General features: G+C 47.8%; 1 pseudogene; it reads right to left on the bottom strand.

Annotated features, from left to right (window-relative positions):
- Positions 1–7,396: 7,396 nt before the first annotated feature.
- Positions 7,397–8,135, bottom strand: LOC108178058 (U6 snRNA-associated Sm-like protein LSm3 pseudogene; annotated as a pseudogene).
- Positions 8,136–20,133: the final 11,998 nt, after the last annotated feature.

Below are 20,133 nucleotides of genomic sequence, written 5' to 3'. Positions count from 1 at the left end.
AAGATGGCCCAAGTCCTTTGGCCCCTGCACTCTCGTGGGAGACCTGGAAGAAGCTCCTGGCTCCTGGCTTCGGATTGCACAGCTCTGGCTGTTGCAACCATCTAGGGAGTGAACCAGCAGATGGGAGAGCTTTCTCTCTGCCTCTGCCTCTCTCTCTAATTCTGCCTTTCAAATAAATAAATCTTTAAAAAAGCAGGGAACTTGATCGGAAGAGGAGCAGCTGGGACTTGAACCGGCGCCCATATAGGATTCTGGTGCCGCAGCCCAAGTCCTTGGGCTCCTGCACCAGTGTGGTAGACCTGGAGGAAGCTCCTGGCTCCTGGCTTCAGATCGGCACAACTCCAGCCATTGTGGCCAGCTGGGGAGTGAACTAGGTGTTCGAACACCTCTCTCTCTCTTTTTTTTTTTTTTTTTTTTTTTTTTGACAGGCAGAGTGGACAGAGAGAGAGACAGAGAGAAAGGTCTTCCTTTTCCATTGGCTCACTCCGCAATGGCCGCTGTGGCCGTTGCACCACGCTGATCCAAAGCCAGGAGCCAGGTGCTTCTCCTGGTCTCCCATGCGGGTGCAGGGCCCAAGCACTTGGGCCATCCTCCACTGCACTCCCGGGCCACAGCAGAGAGCTGGACTGGAAGAGGAGCAACCGGACAGAATCCGGTGCCCCGACCGGGACTAGAACCCCATGTGCCGGCACTGCAGGCGGAGGATTAGCCTATTGAGCCGCGGCGCCGGCCTAGAACACCTCTCTCTCTGCCCCTGCCTCCCTGTAACTCTGCCTTTCTAATAAATACTTTAAAAAAAAAAAAAAAAGAGAAGATGGTAGGTCAGAGATGGGAATGTGGCAGCTCAGGAAACAATCATAAATAACACAATGGTAGAAAACCATGCAATGTTTAAAAAAAAAAAGAAAACAAAGGAGGTATCAAGCCATGGGAAGAGACAGTATCAAAAGGCTACAGACTGGTTGGTTCCCACTCTGACATTCTAGAAAAGGCAAAACTGTGGGGAGTGTAAGAAGTTGCCAAGGGTAAAGGGGAGGGAAACACAACTGGATGGAGCACGGAGGATTTTGAAGCCATGAAACCATTCTGGAAGACACTGTTGTGGTGGAATCTTGTCCTTATCCCACACAGTGTGCACCACCAAGAGTGAGCCTGTCGTGAACTTGGGACTTTGGATGGTGATGTTGTGTTAGAGGAAGCTCATCGACTGTCACCAGTGTGCTGTGGACAGCAGGGGAGGCTGAGTGTGCACAGAAGGGCTGAGGCTCTGGGGAACCTCTGCTTGCTCTTCAGCTGTGCTGTGAACCTACACCTGCCCCTAAGATACAGCCTATTTTAAAGAGACTGCAAGCTGCCCACCCAATTTTTCTGTGCTCTCTTCTGTTAGTTTCCTAGGGCTGGCCATAACCAAGTCCCACAAACCTAAACCAGAGAGACGGATCACGTCCGATTTCTGGAGGCTGGAAGCCTTGGCAGAGTTGCTGTCCTTTGAGGGCTGGGAGAGAGAGTGCCTCGCATGTTTCTTCTGGCTTCCTAGCCTTGGGCATTCTTGGCTCATAGATGGTTGTATTAGAACATTTTCCATTGCTATAATGAAGTGCCTGAGGCTGGGTGCATTATAAAGAAAAGAGGTTTATTTAGCTCATAGTTTCTGAGACTGGACATTCAAAGTGCACGGCACTGGCTCTCAAGAGAACCCCTGGCTGCCCCCCTCACAAGTGATGCAGACAGCATCATGGTGGGAGCACATGTAAGGACAGCTCCTGTTCGGGGCCAGGAAGCCAGAGAGCAGGGAGGGGCCCGATTTTTCTTTGATAACCAACTCAGTCCCCCTAAGAACTACCTAATTCCTCCCAAGAGCAGTGCTCCCGTGATCCTGTCACCGCCCACTAGGCCCCATCTCCTGTAGAATTCGCACCGCTTCCCAAATGGCCACACTGGGTATCAGACTTCCAACACACGAACCTCTGTGACACAAGCCACATGCAAACCATAGCACTGAGGTTCTTCTGGTCGGTTCACACTGCCTTCTCTCTGCAGGCACACCCTGCTCACCAAGCCTTTGGGATGTGACAGTGGACCCATATGATTGGGTCACCTGGTGATATTGGAGGCATCTTAGTTTGTGGTGTTCACACAATGATGGAATTGCCTAGTGACATGTTCAGTCACACACGACTGTGTTTTTCTGTCTCTGTGTCCTGATTTCCTCTTGTAAGGACACTGGTCATACTTCATTGGGTCCAATCTGATGACTTCACTTTAACTTGGTGACATCTGTAAGTACCCCATCTCCAAATAAAGTCTCATTCTGAGATGCTAGGGCCCAGGACTCCAACATGCCATTTTTTGGGTGGAATACAATTCAGCCCTCCCTTCCTTTTTTCTTGGTAACAGACCCCTGGGTTTGTCTGGCCTCCACCAGTTGCCTTTACAGGTAGGTGTGGACATAGGGTACAACACTGGCCAAAGAGATGTAAGCAGATTTCTTCCAGGGCTGCATGTTCCTCTGGCTGCCTCTATCCTTTCTATCCCTGTCTGGCATGGGAGGGAGCTTAGAGTTGGCCTGGACTGGATGCCTAGACATTACAAGATGACTTGAAGAATGACATCCCACAGCCTCTACTCCAGCAGGGACTGCTTGCTTTTCTTTCTTTCTTTCTTTCTTTCTTTCTTTCTTTCTTTCTTTCTTTCTTTCTTTCTTTCTTTCTTTCTTTCTTTCTTATTATTTATTTATTTGAAAGTCAGAGTTACACAGAAAGAGGAGAGGCAGAGAGAGAGAGAGAGAGAGGTCTTCCATCCAATGGTTGACTCCCCAATTGTCCACAATCGCTGGAGCTGAGCTGATCCAAAGCCAGGAGCCAAGAGCTTCTTCTGGGTCTCCCACGCGGGTGCAGGGGCCCAAGGACTTGGGCCATCTTTCACTGCTTTCCCAGGCCATAGCAGAGAGCTGGATCTAGAACCAGCGCGCATATGGAATGCTGGAACTGCAGTCTGGGGCGTTAACCTGCTCGCCACAGCGCCAGCCCTGGGGACTGCTTATTTCAGGACTTTGGTGAGCAAAATAATCCCATACTGAGGGGATTTAGAGAACCCCCAGCTGAACTCAGCCCTAATGGGAAGAAACCTTTGGATGAAAGACAAAGGAGACTTGAGGACATTGGGATGAGGGCTTTTGAACAGAGATTGCACCAACTCTGCCTGGGGACTGCTGTGTGGGCAGAGCCGCCTCATGCTACCTGACGCACCTGCCCTCCATGGGCTAGAACTTTGTGGGAGAGCCCAAGTTAGTGCCATTCAGCCTCTCTCTCCACCTGCCCCAAGGAAAAGCTCTCTTGTAGGGAGTTGAGTGGGAGCCATAGAGACAATCATTTGCTAGGCAACGTCCTAGGAGTGGCAGAGCAACAGAAGAGAAGGGACTTGGGCCCAGATTCCATGCAGCTGCTGTCTTGGCCTGCACTGCTGTGTAGTGTGATTTGGGGTTAATATGTCATCTGAGTTATCCTAGGAAGCACCTCTAGCTTCAAACCAGCAGCCCGCTACACAGTGACAGTACACAGGTTTACTCCTGAATGTAAAACAGTGTTTGTATAAAGTCTGACATAGAATCTGTATACTTTTGTGATCTCTTCTAGTCCATCTCAGAAGAAAAGGACTTGGGGCCAGCATCGTGGTGCAGCAGACTAAGCTGCCTCCCCCGAAGCCAGCATCCCAGATGAGCAGCAGTTCGAGTCCTGGCTGCTCCACTTCCTATCTGGTACTCTACAAGTACTCCTGGCAAAGGAGCCGAATATGCCCCTAGTGCTTGGGCTCCTGCCACCCATGTGGGAGACCCACTGGTCCCCATCTGAGCATTTTAAAATAATTTTCCATCCTGTACAAAAATCTTGCAAACTGAAATTTATACCAGGCTTTGGATCCATTTATTAAAAATAGAAATGCAATACTAGTTAGTTTGCAAGAACAATATTAGGAGGTGGCACCCCAGTGAATGAATTCCAGTACAACTTTCCTGTAGCTGGGGCATGGATTGGATGAGTCAGGACTGGAGTTTCCTGAGTCTGGCTGACGTTTGGGTCTGAGGATCTGTGTAAGGGTGGGTTCTAGCTTTGAAGGTCATTGATGCAAGCCTCAGCATAAAATGGATTTAGAAACAGACCTTCACCCTTGCTTTTTCATGAAGTGTGAAATGAAGATTTTCAAAATAGTGAAACATTTAATCCCACTGCTTTTACTGAAAAATGAGTATACTTCAAAAAGTTCATGGACAAATGATATTATGAAAAAAGTATGAATTTCAAAACTTTTACATCAAAATGAACCATTTGGGGTGGACATTTAGTGCTGGGGTTAAAACGCTGTTTGGGACACCTGCAACCCGTATCAGAGTGCCTGGTTTGGGTCCCGGCTCCTCTTGTCCAATCCAGCTTTCTGTTAATGTGCACCCTGGGAGGTAGCAGGTGACAACTCAAGCTTCGGGGTCCCTGTCACCCATGTGGGAGACCTGGATGGATTCTTTTTTTTTTTTTTAAGATTTTATTTAAGGCCAGCGCCGCGGCTCACTAGGCTAATCCTCCGCCTTGTGGCGCTGGCACACCGGGTTCTAGTCCTGGTCAGGGCGCAGGATTCTGTCCCGGTTGCCCCTCTTCCAGGCCAGCTCTCTGCTATGGCCTGGGAGTGCAGTGGAGGATGGCCCAAGTGCTTGGGCCCTGCATCCCATGGGAGACCAGGATAAGTACCTGGCTCCTGCCATTGGATCAGCGCGGTGCGCCAGCTGCAGCGTGCCAGTGTGGCGGCCATTGGAGGGTGAACCAACAGCAAAAGGAAGACCTTTCTCTCTGTCTCTCTCACTGTCTACTCTGCCTGTCAAAAAAAAAAATAGATTTTATTTATTTGAGAGGTAGAGTTATAGACAGTGAGAGTGTAGAGTTATAGATGGAGTGAGAGACAGAGAGAAAGGCTTTCCTTCCACTGGTTCACTCCCCAGATGGCTGCAACAGAGCTGCCTGAAGCCAGAAGCTTCCTCCAGGTCTCCCCCATGGGTGCAGGGGCCCAAGGACTTGGGCCATCTTCCACTGCTTTCCCAGGCCACAGCAGAGAGCTGGATTGGAAGAGCAGCAGCCGGGACTAGAACTGGTACCCATATGGGATGATGGCGCTGCAGGCGGAGGATTAACCTACTGCACCTGAGTGCTGAGCCCTGGATGGGATTCTTGACTCCTGTCTTTGGCCTGGCCCAGCCTTGGCTGTTGCAGGCATTTGACAAGTGCTTTGCAGATGGAAGATCTTTCTCTGGGTCTCTCTGTTTTTTGTCTTTCAAATAAAGTGGAAATAAATAAAAATGTTTAAATAAACTTGTCTTTTAATTCTATTTTCCACAACTTTTGCAAATACCTCTGTGTTAGCAGCTAAATAGAGAGACATGTGTGTGTGTGTGTATGTGTGTGAATAAAAAAATTTTTAGGAGTAAGAAGAAATAAAATTATCTAAAAATTATTTCGTCTCTTCTTTTTAAATTTTGTTTGGGTGTTTCTTAATGTACTTAATATGGCTAGTAGTTTGTAATTATTTTTATTTATTTTTTATTTAAGAAGCAGAGAGAGACAGAGAGAGAGAGCTCCTATCTGGTGATTTGTTCCCCAAATGCCTGAAATCGCCAGGTGAGGCTGAAACTGGAAGCCAGGAACTCAGTCAAGGGCTCCCACCTGAGGAGCAGGGACAAGTCAGGAGTTAAGTCATCCCTGGTGCCTCCCAGGGTCCTCATTAGCAGGAAGCTGGAGCCAGAGCTGGGAATTGAACCCAGGCATTCTCATGGGGACGTTGGTATTTCAACCAGAGTCTTAACGGCTCTGCCAGACACCTGCTCCACAGTTATCATTTTATTTTATTGATTGATTGATTTTATTTGAGAGGTAGTTACAGACACAGAGAGGGAGAGACAGAGAGGTCTTCCATTTGCTGGTTCACTCCCCAAGTGGCTGCAATGGCCAGAGCTGGGCCCATCCGAAGCCAGGAGCCAGGAGCCTCTTATGGGTCTCCTGCAAGGATGCAGGGCCTGAGCACTTCAACCATCTTTTGTTGCTTTCCCAGGCCATAAACAGAGAGCTGGATCAGAAGCAGAGTAGCCGGGACTTGAACCAGTGCCCATATGGGATGCCAGCACCACAGGCAGAGGCTTAGCTTAGCATGCATAGCACCGGCCCCTACTGTTTTAGATGAACCCATGCAAGTACATTGGGATTCTTGCTGAACTATTCTTTCTGAGAAATGTGTGTGATCTAAAGAGCTTGAAGCCTGCTGACATAAATGCATGGTCAGTGGTCTGTGAAGGCTGCTTCACAGACAACAGGTGTTTTCAGCTTTGTGGGTTCGTGGTTTTATGACCTGATGTCTCTGCCTTTTCAATGTGTGGAACGAGGCAGAGGCAGGAGCCACCACTTGAGAATTCACAGAGCATCTTTCTCGCTGGGGCAAGAGGGGGAGGAGGAGCCAGTAGTCTCATCAGTTCTGTTTATCATAGCCTGGGTTGTACACGTCAGTCTCCCTATCTTTGCAGTCAGCGTCTTATATTTGGATGCTGTTTGTTTTCTACGCAAGCAGCTTCTTCCCCAAAGTATTTGCCGTTTGAAAATCACTCATATCCTTAAAAGACGCTTCTTGATTCTTTACCAACTTGGCTCCAAGGACTTTAGAAGGGAAGCGATTTTTTTTTTTTTTTTGACAGGCAGAGTGGACAGTGAGAGAGAGAGAGAGAGACAGAGAGAAAGGTCTTCCTTTTCCGTTGGTTCACCACTTAATGGCCGCTGCGGCCGGAGCGCTGCGGCCGGTGCATCGCGCTGATCCGAAGCCAGGATCCAGGTGCTTCTCCTGGTCTCCCATGAGGGTGCAGGGCCCACGGACCTGGGCCATCCTCCACTGCACTCCCGGGCCACAGCAGAGAGCTGGACTGGAAGAGGAGCAACTGGGACAGAATCCATTGCCCCGATCAGGACTAGAACCCGGTGTGCCGGTGCTGCAGGTGGAGGATTAGCCTATTGAGCCGTGGCGCCGGCCAGGGAAATGATTCTTGACATGATGGTTGAGTCAGGCTTCGTGAAAGCGAGCAACTGTGCCTAGTACGATGCCACAGTGATGTCCCTCTGAGACTGCCGGGAACGTGTGCCTTCTGAGAGTTTTGTTGCATGAAAATGCAAACAGAGACCTTCTGCTTTGGACTTCCTGACCAAGCTTAACAAAACAGCATTTCCTAATTTTAAAAAGGCAAGGAATTTAAAGTGTTGAACTTGTTTTCTTTTCTTTTTTTTTTTTTTAAATAAAGTCAGAAAGGAAACATCAACTTTATTTTAAAGGAAAAAAAATCAGAGTGCATTTATACAATGAAGCAAACCAACTCCAGAAAGAGTTCTACATGTCTCCCACGTTGACTGGAAGGGCTGAGGGAAAATAGAACTGTCCTTCAGCTTCAGAGGTTCTAAGTGGCAAATCAACTCATTTCAGGAGTGGAAGAATCCCTGGGTCATCTCTCAGTATCAGATTGTACACAAATTTCTCCTGTGAATGTCCTGTCCCTTTAAAGAGGCAGTTGTATGAAGTCTACTTCCCACACAGGGTCAGTTCTTTGTTTCAGTCACCTCTCAGTGGAGGGGCAGCCAGCACAACACCACCTGCCCAGACAAAGCGCATTAGGATGTTCCGTTTTGTTGACCTATGTCTCTCTTCCCATGTTTCTGCACCAATTTCTGTGGCCGTCACTGTTCCTTCCACATCTCCCAGCGTCACGTTTCAGTGCTGATCATAAGCATAATCTGCCTTGAAGCTCTCAGCACTTTCTCATTTTCACATCGGTTTGTTCACCCGGGCTGAGCCTGAGGAGTCCCAGGGGCTCTTCAAAGGTGTTGGTAGTTTGTTGCTGCTCCACGTCGTCGGCCATGTTTCAAATCCTGCCCTGAATGCCTTTTCTTTTCCTCTTGTGTCCTGACGACAGCCAAGGTCTGGTTCTGCCAGCTGAATCTCAGCAAGACGCTTACACCACGTTACAGCTCTCTCAGACTCAGTTTCCCCACCTGCAAAGTGGGGACAATGACAACTGCTTCCTTAAGATGCTTGTTTATTATCAGATTAGCCTGCAGTAATGTTGCAGTCGTTTGGGGAGTGAACCAGCGGATGGAAGATTCTCTCCCTCTCTCTCTCCTCTCTCTGCAACTCTGCCTTTCAAACAAATAAAAAATAAATCTTAAAAAAACATTGCCGGCACTGCAGCTCACTAGGCTAATCCTCGCCTGCGGCACTGGCACACCGGGTTCTAGTCCCGGTTGGGGCGCTGGATTCTGTCCCGGTTGCTCCTCTTCCAGTTCAGCTCTCTGCTGTGGCCCGGGAGTGCAGTGGAGGATGGCCCAAGTGCTTGGGCCCTGCACTCACATGGGAGACCAGGAGAAGCACCTGGCTCCTGGCTTCGGATCGGCACAGCGCTGGCCATAGTGGCCATTTGGGGAGTGAACCAACAGAAGGAAGACCTTTCTCTCTCTCTCTCTCACTGTTTAACTCTGCCTGTCCAAAAAAAAAAAAAAAAAAAAAAAAAAAGCATCACTGACGCTGACGCTTCTTCTCCTTTTGAAATAAATACATAAGTAAATAAATAAACATAAAAAACATCTTGAAATTTAATCCCCGCACATGGGGGCTCAGCCCTCAAGGTAGATTAATCCACTCCTGGATCAACAGATAAGTAGGTTAATGAGCCATCTCAGCAGTGGCTCTGCTGTAAGAGCAAGTCCTCCGCAGTTCCCGTGTTCCAAGAAGGCCTGCAGAGGTACCAGCACCATGATCTTGGACTTGGCCAACTTCCAGAACTGTGAGCCAACTAGAACTCTATGCCTTATGAAGGCCCCAAGCTTCGGGCTTCAGTTCTAGCAACAGAAAATGGCTAAGAGAACAACTCAGCAGAAACAAGGGAAAAAGCTACGGGTCCTTCCCAGTACGGGTTTGCTCGGATCACATCCTGCTGCCTAGGGACTTGCTGTTTCCGTCCCAGATGACACAGTCCCATTTCACGGGCAGGAAGCCAGCGTCTCCTGGAAGCCGCTTTTCCTCTCACCCTGTCTTCGTCTCAGAGTCTCCAGACTTCTCATGTCCTCCAGGTTTTTGAACCTGCTGTCCAGGTTTTGGGCTTAGGACCACTGCAGATGTCTTAAGCGAGAAGTGGCTCCGGGCTTGAGTCAGTTTCTATACTGAACGCGTTGCTGGGCTCTTTATTCTATTCTAGCTACTGCCCTCAGCAAGGTCTCTGTCTGTTAAGAAGGCTCTGTGTTGGGGATGGTGCTGTGGCACAGCGGGTTAACGCCCTGACTTGAAGTGCTGGCATCCCATATGGGCACCGGTTCGAGACCCAGCTGCTCCTCTTCCGATCCAGCTCTCTGCTGTGGCCTGGGAATGCAGTGGAAGATGGCCCACATCCTTGGGCCCCTACACCCATGTGGGAGACCCGGAAGAGGCTCCTGGCTCCTGGCTTCGGATCAGCACAGCTCTGGCTGTTGAGCCTTCAAATGACCCCATGAATCATTTTGAGACCAGGAAAAAAAACTGGCTCTAAAATATGAAAAAAAATCAATAAAGTAAGCATTTAATGAAATATCTACAAATTAAAAAGTATGTTGACATTAATGAGTAAAATATTGATATTCATAAACATAGCAATTACATTTGAAAACCATTAGTGGTGGGCTAGATTATTTCCCTCCAAAGGGTTCTTGCTGAGAAACCATAACTGATTACAAATTAAGGAGTTTACTTGTAGATAAATCATTCAGAGGCAAAATTATTTTGCAAAATAGTTTAAGAAGGGGTCAGGCATTGTAGCACAGCAGAGGACACACTGGTTGGCTGCATTCCACATTGGAGAATCCATTCCACTTCCAATCCGGCTTCCTGCTAATGGGCACCCTGGGAGGTGGCAGGTGATATCCTAAATACTTGGGTCCCTGCCACCCATGTGGGAGACCCAGATGGAGTTCCGGTTTCCTGGCTTTGACATGGCCCAGTCTCAGTTGTTTGCATTTGGGCAGAGAATCAGTGGATGGAAGATCTCTCTGACTCTATCTGTCTCCCTGCCTTACAAATAAATAACTAAAACTTCGGGGCCTGCACTGTGGCGTAGCAGGTAAAGCTGCTACCTGCAGTGCAAGCATCCATTTAGGTGCTGGTTTGAGTCCCAGCTGTTCCACTTCCGATCCAGCTCTCTGCTGTGGCCCGGGAAAGCATTAGAAGATGGCCCAAGTCCTTGGGCCCCTGCACCCATGTGGGAGACCCTGAAGAATCACCTGGCTTCAGTTTGGCCCAGCTCTGCTCATTGCAGCCATTTGGGGAGTGAACCAGTACATGGAAGGTCTCTCTTTCTCTGCCTCTTAAATAAATAAATATTTAAAAAAGTAAATAAAGCTTCTAAAAATTTGCTTACTTACTCTTTTTTTTTTTTTTTTTTTTTTTACAGGCAGAGTGGACAGTGAGAGAAAGAGACAGAAAGGTCTTCCTTTACCGTTGGGTCACCCTCCAATGGCCGCTGCGGCCTGCGTACTGCACTGATCCAAAGCCAGGAGCCAGGTGCTTCCTCCTGGTCTCCCATGCGGGTGCAGGGCCCGAGCACTTGGGCCATCCTCCACTGCACTCCCGGGCCACAGCAGAGAGCTGGCCTGGAAGAGGAGCAACCGGGACAGAATCTGGCGCCCCGACCGGGACTAGAACCCTGTGTGCCGGCGCCGCAGGCGGAGGATTAGCCTAGTGAGCCGGCCTTACTTACTCATTTCCATCTAATTGAAAGGCAGAACAACAAAGAGAGAGAGCGAGAACAAGGAGAGTAATTTTCTATCCATTGATTTTCTTGCCAAATGTCCACAACAGCCAGGGTTGGACCAAGAGCCAAAACCAGGTGCCTGGAACTCCATATGGGTCTCCCAGTTAGGTGGCAGGGGCCCAAACACTGGAGCAATATCTGATTGTCCCAGTACCATGTTTTAAGCAGCCCAATCTTTCCCTGTTGATCTTTAGTAACTAAGCACTCTATTACCAGTAAAGGCCCCATATATGCACGGGTGTTTCTGGACTCTTAAGTGCCACTGTTCTGTCCGCTTATTTCTGGGCCAATATACACATCTTTAACTTTAGAGAGAGAAAGATCTTTTACCTGCTGATTCATTCCTCAAGTGCCTACAAAAACTGGGACTGTGCCAGGCTGAGATCAGGAGCCAGGGGCTCCCACGTGGGTGGCAGGAATACAAGTACTTTAGCCATCACCTGGTGCCTTCCAGAGTGTGCAACAGCAGGAAGCTGTAATTGGAACCAGAGCCAGGTGTCCCAAGTTTCCCAGGTGTCCCAAGTGGTGTCTAAATGGTTGCACCATGGGCCTGACCCATCTTCAGAACTTTATGTCATGATATTTGCAATGGCAAGGTCCTCATCATACTCTATCCACAGTCTTCATAATTCATGAGCCTTTATTCTTCTATCTAAATTTTAGATTTGACTTGCCAACTTCTATGAAAAATCCCATTAGAATTTTTGTTGAAATACTTTTAATTTATCAGTCAACTTAGAGGAATTGATATCACTTTTTAAAAAAATGTTTATTTATTTATTTGAAAGAGTTACAGAGAGAGAGAGGGAGAGACAGAGAGAGATCTTTCATCTGCTGGTTCACTCTCCAGATGGCCTCAATGGCTGGGGCTGGGCCAGGCCAAAGCCAGGAGCCTGGAACTCCCTCGGGGTCTTCCACAAGGGTACATGGGCCCAAATACTTGGACCATTTTCTGTTGCTTTCCCAGGTACATCAGCAGGGTGTGGATCAGAAGTGGAGCAGGCACTGGCCCTGTAGTTAAGCATCTGCCTTTGGCACTGGCATCCCGCATAGGCGCTGGTTCAAGTTCTGGCTGCTCCACTTCTGATCCAGCTCTCTGCTATGGCCTGGAAAAGCAGTAGAAGATGGCCCAAGTGTTTGGGCCCCTACATCCTCGTGGGAGACCTGGAAGAAGCTCCTGGCTCCTGGTTTTGGATCGGCCCAGCTCTGGCTGTAACGGCCATTTGGGGAGTGAACCAGCAGATGATGGAAGACCTCTCTCTTTCTTTCTGAAACTCTGCCTATCAAAAAAAAAATCTAAAAATAAAAAAAAGCAATACAAAATATTAACAGAGCAAAAGTTTGGTTAAACAAACAAACAAACAAAAGAAGTGGAACAGCCGGGACCTGAGCTAGTGCTCATATGGGTTGCTGGCACTGCAGGCAGTTGCTTAACCCACTGTGCTGCAATGCCAGCCCCCAAGGAATTGTTATCTTAACATATTGATTCGGCTGGCTCCACGGCTCACTAGGCTAATCCTCCGGCTTGCGGCGCCGGCACACCAGGTTCTAGTCCCAGTCGGGGCGCCGGATTCTGTGCCGGTTGCCCCTCTTTTAGGCCAGCTCTCTGCTGTGGCCAGGGAGTGCAGTGAAGGATGGCCCAAGTACTTGGGCCCTGCACCCGCATGGGAGACCAGGAGAAGTACCTGGCTCCTGCCATCGGATCAGTGCAGTCCGCCGGCTGCAGCGCACTGGCCGCGGCGGCCATTGTAGGGTGAACCAACGGCAAAGGAAGACCTTTCTCTCTGTCTCTCTCTCTCACTGTCCACTCTGCCTGTCCAAAAAAAAAAAAAAAAAAAAAAAAAAAAAAAAAAGTTGATTCTTCCTGCCCAAAAATATGGTTAATGTTTCTAATAATTTAGATTTATTATTTTTTGCTTGAAGAACTGGATTTATTTATTTCTAGGAATTTTATTTTTGCTGCTCTTTAAAGATATATTTCAACATTTCCACTTTCTAATTGTTGTTGATGTATGGAAATACAATTGGTATTTGTATATAAAGTACAAATACCATTGTATTGAGGAACCAAGTGAAACATTTATTCTAATTATTTACTTGCATATTCTTTTTGGTGTTCTGCATAAATAATCATATCAGCAAGTAAGAGCCATTTTTTTCATTCTTTGGAATCCCTACAAAATTTTTTTAAACTTTATGTTATTGCACTGGGCAAGATAATCAAGCTAATATATTTTTTAGGATTTATTTATTGATTTATTTGAAAGGCAGAGTGACAGAGAGAGAAGGAGAGAGAGAAAGAGCAAGCTTCCATCTGCAGGTGCACTTCCCAAATGGCTGCAGTAGTCAGGGCTGGGCCACACAGAACTCAGGAACTGGGAACTCCACTGCATTCTCCCACGAGTGCAGGGGCCCAAGTACTTGGGTCATCATCTGCTGCCTTCTCAGGTGCATTAACAGGAAGTTGGAATGGAAGCGGAGTAGCCAGGACTTGAGCTGGTGCTCTGATAAGGGATGTGGATACATCACATATGGGTGCTTCTGCACTACAGCACCAGCCCCCGACCCACAGTACAGATGACAGCTCACATCCGTGTCTTGTTCTTGTTCTAAGACACCATGTCTTATTCTTGTTTCACCACTAAATATGATATCTGCTATGGATTTGTCTTAAATGCTATTTTTTCCTTTTTCTATCAACTCTCTCCAAACTCACTGAGCTCATTTTGAAATTATAGCTATTACTTGCCCCTTACTGGGCCAGGTGTTTTATGTATTATCTTATTAATCTTCATAATAACCCTCATGAGGTACATTTATTGTTTCTTTAGAGAAGTGAAATAGCTTTTCCACAATAATATTGCTGGCTGGAATGAAGTGATGATGTAAATGCAGTGCTGGAGCTGCCTGACTTTGCAGCCCCTGCTCGTTCCAGAGATCTTTGCCTCCTTTACCTTGAGTTACAGTTGATCCCATACAAGGAATGGATGGAGGTGACAGAGCAGTCAAAGACGGAATGGAGGAGGGGTGCGGAGAGAGCACGGGAGAGAATGGGAAGTGCGGAGAGCGTGAACTGCCCCACCCCAGCATGTGACGTGGAGTTTGTATGGAGCAGGCATCTGCCTTACAGGCATCTGCTTCTCCTCCAAATGTCTTTCCCCAAGACATCCTGGGCTATCTATAGCTTGGGAATCCCACCAGCTGTTGACTGCCGATGGTGACACAGCACTTTCCACTACTTTCTGCTCTCATCCAGTCGCAAGTGCGCCTCTGCTTTTTTTCCACCAGCTTGGCTCCCCCGATGGCCTCTTCCTGGAAGTGACTCACCCTTCCTGCACGTCCTGTGCCAACACTTGCTCTTCTGTTGTACCACACACTCCTGTTTAGCCTTGCATTACCTTTGAAGAAGTCATCAATAGAAGATGGAGATTCATTCAGTGCAAGAAGACTTACTCATTTATTCAATGCAAATAAGGCAGAATTACAGAGAGGGAGAGACATAGAAAGAGAGAGAGAGATCTTCCATCTGCTGGTTCATTCCCCAGTGGCCTCAATGGCCATTAATGGGCCAGGCCAAAGCCAGGAGCCTGGAGCTCCACTTGGCTCTTCTATGTGGGTGCAGGGACTCAAGCACTTGGGCCATCTTCTGCTGCTTGCCCATACATTAGCAGGGAGCTGGATCGGAAGTGAAGCAGCCGGGACTGAACTAGCAGTGACATTTTGACAGCAGGGACTTGAGTTTAGAGCACCCGAGACTCCATCTTGAGAGAACACCCCCCATCATGAGACTATGGCCTGAAACTAACTCTGGTCTAAAACTAAGGCAATAACAGTACACTACATCTTGCTTGGCAAAACATAGAAACTCTCTAGCATGATCGCTCAAGCTTAAAACAGATAGGCTTCACCTGGATTAATGTTAAGATTGTAATTTGTCTATGTCCCACTTATGATTTAGGTCAGTACCTGGACTAATGTCAAGACTGTACTTGTATTGTCAAGATTATAATTGATATTAGTTTCCCATATGCTTTAGGTCAGCTTGACCCTAGCAACCATGAATTCCCCCTGTCCCTAGCAACCATGTGTTTCCTTTTTTTTTTTTTTTAATTTTATTTTTGACAGGCAGAGTGGACAGTGAGAGAGAGACAGAGAGAAAGGTCTTCCTTTTGCCGTTGGTTCACCCTCCAATGGCCGCTGCAGCCAGCGTGCTGTGGCCGGCCCATCGCGCTGATCTGAAGCCAGGAGCCAGGTGTTCCTCCTGGTCTCCCATGCAGGTGCAGGGCCCAAGCACTTGGGCCATCCTCCACTGCACTCCCGGGCCACAGCAGAGATCTGGCCTGGAAGAGGGGCAACCGGGACAGAATCCGGCACCCCTACCGGGACTAGAACCTGGTGTGCCGGTGCCGCAAGGCGGAGGATTAGCCTAGTGAGCCGCGGTGCCAGCTCTCAGGGTCGAGAGTTCTTTAGAGCACGAGCCTGTTCTCCACTACCAGCAAGAAAGGACTATCAATTTTTTTTAGATTTAAAAAAAAAATTTATTTGAGAGGTAGAGTTACAGACAGTGAGAGGGAGAAGGGAGAGAGAGAGAGAAAGGTCTTCCGTCCGCTGGGTCACTCCCCAGATGGCCGCAATGGTCGGAGCTGTGCCGACCTGAATCCAGGAGCCAGGAGCTTCTTCCAGGTCTCCCACGCAGGTACAGGGAGAAAGAGAGACAGAGAGAGAGAGAGAGAGGTCTTCCATCTGCTGGTTCACTCCCCAGATGGCTGCAATGGCTGGAGCTGCGCTGATCTGAAGCCAGGATCCAGGAGCTTCCTCCGGGTCTCGCACGCGGGTGCAGGGGCCCAAGGACTTGGGCCATCTTCTACTGCTTTCCCAGGCCATAGCAGAGAGCTGGATCAGAAGTGGAGCAGCTGGGACTCAAACTGGTGCCCATATGGGATGCTGGCACTGCAGGCGGAGGATTAACCACAGCACCAGTCCCAGGACCATCAAATTTTATCCTTGTGTTCTGCTCCTCTGTTTGCACTCGCCTAGGCACAACAAAACCAGCATCATACATGTTGCTATTGTTGCAGGTTGCAGCTTAATCTGCTGCGCCACAATGCCAGCTCCCAAAAATATATATTTTAAAATATTTTAAATTATTTATTTGAAAGGAAGACTCAATCTGGGTCTCTCATGTCTGTGGCAGGGATCCAAGTTTTTGAGCCATCATCATCTGCTGCTTCCCAGGGTGTGCACTGGTAGGAAGCTGAATCAGGAGCAGAGTTGGGACTCAAACCCAGGCATCCTGATATGGGATGCAGCCCAAGCAGCTTCTCCTTTTTAAAATTTTATTTATTTATTTTAAAGTCAGAGCTACACAGAGAGAGGAGAGGCAGAGAGGTCTTCTATCTGCTGGTTCTCTCCTCAAATGGCTGGAGCCGGGTGGATCCAAAGCCAGGAGCCAGGAGCTTCATCCAGGTCTCCCATGTGGGTGCAGGCACCCAAGGACTTGAGCCATCCTCCACTGTTTTCCCAGGCCATAGCAGGGAGCTAGATCAGAAGTGGAGCAGCCGGGACTTGAACTGGAGGCAGTATAAACTGCAGGCCGCAGCTTTTATCCCCGTGCACCACAATGCCGACCCCCCAAGCAGCTTCTTAATGGATCCACTAAGCACTGCCCCTTATTCAGTAAACACTGATTGAGTGTCTCTGATGTTTCACAAGCCCTGCAAGGGACTAAGGACCTAGCAATAAGACGACAAAGGCTGTACTTGTACCCAAAAAATAACTGTAGCTTGGAATAGGGGACAATGATGAAATAAGGTGGTGCTATGACAGAGTGTAAGTGAGGGACAACTTCTAAGACCGGATGGCCAGGGAAGACATTGCTAATGAGGCCATGTGAGTTGAGAGCTGAAGGCTGAGGGGAGGGCACTGGGTGGAGGAATCAGCAGGTGTCAAGGCCCGGAGCCAGGAGAACTCTTGGCAAGTCTAAGGAACAGAAGGTCTGGCTGGAGCGCAGAGTTGGGGGAAGGGACTGAATGAGATGTGGAGGTAGATAGGGCCAGTCCATGAGAAATAGTTTGAATGTTATCCTAAGGCTGCCATGAAAAGCCATTGAGGGTTTCAGGCAGGCAATAGCATGATCTGCTTTCCCGTCTGAAAAGATCATTGTGGTTGCTGCGTGAGAGGTGGCTTGCAGGGTAAGACGGGAAGGCAGCATGCCAACGATGTGTATCTCCTTTGCATAGCTTTTCAGCAGCCTCTCAGCCACTGCCTGCCTCCCTGCCCTGGCGGCTCACCTGCCACCCCAGGTCTGCAGGCCAGCCCAGCTGCACAAGCTTCTTGGAATGTGAATATTTTGGTCATAGGAAGGCAAAGAGGGAAACGGCTGGTAAAACAAACCTGTGCAATAGGTGGGGCAGTTTTTATTTATCTTGTTTATAAAGAGAACACAGAGCTCACAGGGCAAAGAGCACAGGCTCGGGTCCAGATCTATCGATCTCAAATCGAATGTGCTCTTTCATGACTTTCCATTACTCTGGGCCCTGCACAAGGCTGGTCCTGGTCACACTTGTCCTGGGGTGTCTCTTGGGAAACCATTCTTCTAACTCTGGATCCAACATCCAGCGATGTGAGCAATTATGGCTGACCAGGCACTGCAAGGGGTGCTGGGTTATCAAACCTGATGGACAGAAGTTTTATAAAAAGACAAGAGAAGAACAGAATAAAGTGCATTGTGTTATGCTAGGAAATACTGTTCCAACACACAGAATAATAAAGTGGAGAGCAGGTGCCCCAGAGGATATGAAAGGCACTCCATTAAAGTGTGGGGAAAATATTGGAATTCCATTTTATATGGATACAGATGATACAGAAAGACACAGAAGTGCAGCACCACTAATGTTTAATATCCAAATTAACACTGGGCATTGGGCTTAGACCTATGGAAGTCTCACATCCTGATTCTACAACACAGAGAGGTTAACTTCACTTTTCATTCACTCTCGGTGGACTATGGAAATATGGGTTTAGTAAGAGCCTGGTTGGGGCAGATGCAGTGGTCAGGATGCTGCTCAAGACATCTGCGTGCCATATCAGAATGTCTTGGTTTGAGTCCCAGCTCCACTCCCAATTCCAGTTTCCAGCTGACGTGCTCCTAGGGAGGCAGTAGGTGATGGCTCAAGTGCTTGGTTGCTGCTACTCATGTAGGAGACCTGGATTCAGTTCCCAACTCCTAGCTTCAGGATCCGTTGTAGGCACTTGAGAAATGAACCAGCAGGTTCAAGATCTCCCCTCCTCTACCTCTCAAATAAAAATAAATAAGTAAGTAAATAAATACAATTACAAAGAGCCTAATTAGGTGGATTGACTATAATATTATTTTAAATGGTAGACTATTTGTAATAAGATGGGGAATGTTAACATTTACTTAGAAAAACACTGCTTAGTAATTTTATTTTATATTATATATAATCTATATGTGTACTATAGCCAGAATATGGCATTATAGATTATATAAGTATTCAACATAAGTATATTTTTCATGATTAATCAACAATCTCTTTCATTTGTCCTTTTGTGCACTTTTTCTTTTTAAAAATTTATTTATTTGAAAGAGTTACAGAGAGAGAGAGAGAGAGAGAGAGAGCAAACTTTTATCTGCTGGTTTACTCCTCAAATGGCTGCAACAGCCAGAACTTAGCTATTTGAAGCCAGGAGCCAGGAGCTTCTTCCAGGTCTCTCATGCGGATGCAGGGGCCCATGCACTTGGGCCATCCTCTGCTGCTTTCCCAGGTACATTTGCAGGGAGCTGGATTGGAAGTAGAGCAGCCAGGATTTGAACCCATACCCATCTGGAAAGTCAGCACCACAGGCGGCTGCTTTACCTGCTACACCACAGCAATGGCTGGACATTTTCTCATTTAACCAGTTTAGATAGAAATCCTTCCAAGTGAGAACTCCCCATGATGTTTTCTACTGTGAAAATTAAAGGGGATCACTCATGGAAAGTACCCAGCACGATGCATGCTGCACAGTGAGAATTCTATAAATATAGTTTTTGTTTCTCCAGAAATTTGGAAAAGACTGGGTGAGGGGTTCAGTCATCTGACTGCTTCTGCCTGAGGGTCTCTCAGGAGACATTCATGACCTTGGGACATGTTCCTTGGCTTTGTTGTTCTGATCTTTAAAGGATTAGAACCTGGATATTTTGTGAGCACACTGTGAATAGCTCCACCTTTTAGAACAGACTCATTGGGCCTAGCACTGTGATGCAGTGGGTTAAGCCACCACCTGCAGCCTTTGGCATCCAATACAGGCACTGGTTCAAGTCCCAGTTCAAGTCCCAGATGCTCCACCTCTGATCCAGCTCCCTGCTAGTGCACCTGGGAAAACAGCAGAGGGTGGTCCAAGTGCTTGGGCCACCAGCCCTGGAGGTTGCAGTCATCTGGGGAGTGAACCAATGGGAGATTCTACCCCCCACTCTGCCTCTCCCTCTCTCTGTAACTCTTTCAAAATAAATAAATAAATAAATTTAAAAAATATTAAAAAGAAAAAACAAAACAGACTCATTGACCAACTTCATAAGATCAATGTACAAAGGCAGAATCCTAGCGCAGTCAGATAATGGAGACTGGGGCTGGCATTGCGGCACAGTGAGTTAAGCCTTTGCCTGCTATGCCAGCATCCCATATCAGATCACTGGTTCAAGTCCTGGATCCTCCATTTCCACACCAGAATTCCTGCTAATGTGCCTGGGAAGACACTGGACAGACAGTAGATGATGTGCCAAATGCCTGGGTTCCTGCACCCAGATGGAGTTCCTGGCTCCTGGCTTCTGTCTGGCCTCAACATAGCTGGTTCAGGTTTTTGAGGAGTGCACCAGTGGACGGATGATCTCTCTCTCTCTCTCTCTCTCATGTGTGTGTCTGAATTTCAAATAAATAAGTCTTTAAAAAGAGAAAAACCTCCAAATAGTGGAGACTGCAGCTGTCACGGGGATAGAGGCGCAGTACCGGCACAGAGTAGCCTCTCTGCAAGCAGGGTGACAACCAGAGAATTGCTTGCTGAGCAGGGAATCCGAACAGGGGCTTGTCACATATATAAATGGTATATTTAATGATACTTGTCCGTTCATTTTATCATAGGGACTAGTTGCCAGTGGGCCCACAAAATTGAAGGAAGGCAATTGCTTGGAGAGAATCAGGACAGGGTTAGCTGCAGCTTGGACTCCCACACCTTATATCTAGAGTGCCTACTGTCGCTCCCCGTCTTCGTGGAGGAACGACACAGGACCC

The sequence above is a fragment of the Oryctolagus cuniculus genome, chromosome 8 (genome assembly GCF_051225735.1).
Source record: "Oryctolagus cuniculus isolate XC-2025 breed Fujian yellow rabbit chromosome 8, ASM5122573v1, whole genome shotgun sequence".
Taxonomy (NCBI): domain Eukaryota; kingdom Metazoa; phylum Chordata; class Mammalia; order Lagomorpha; family Leporidae; genus Oryctolagus; species Oryctolagus cuniculus.
The sequence above is the reverse complement of the archived record's forward strand: the minus strand, read 5'-3'. Positions and strand labels throughout refer to the sequence as shown.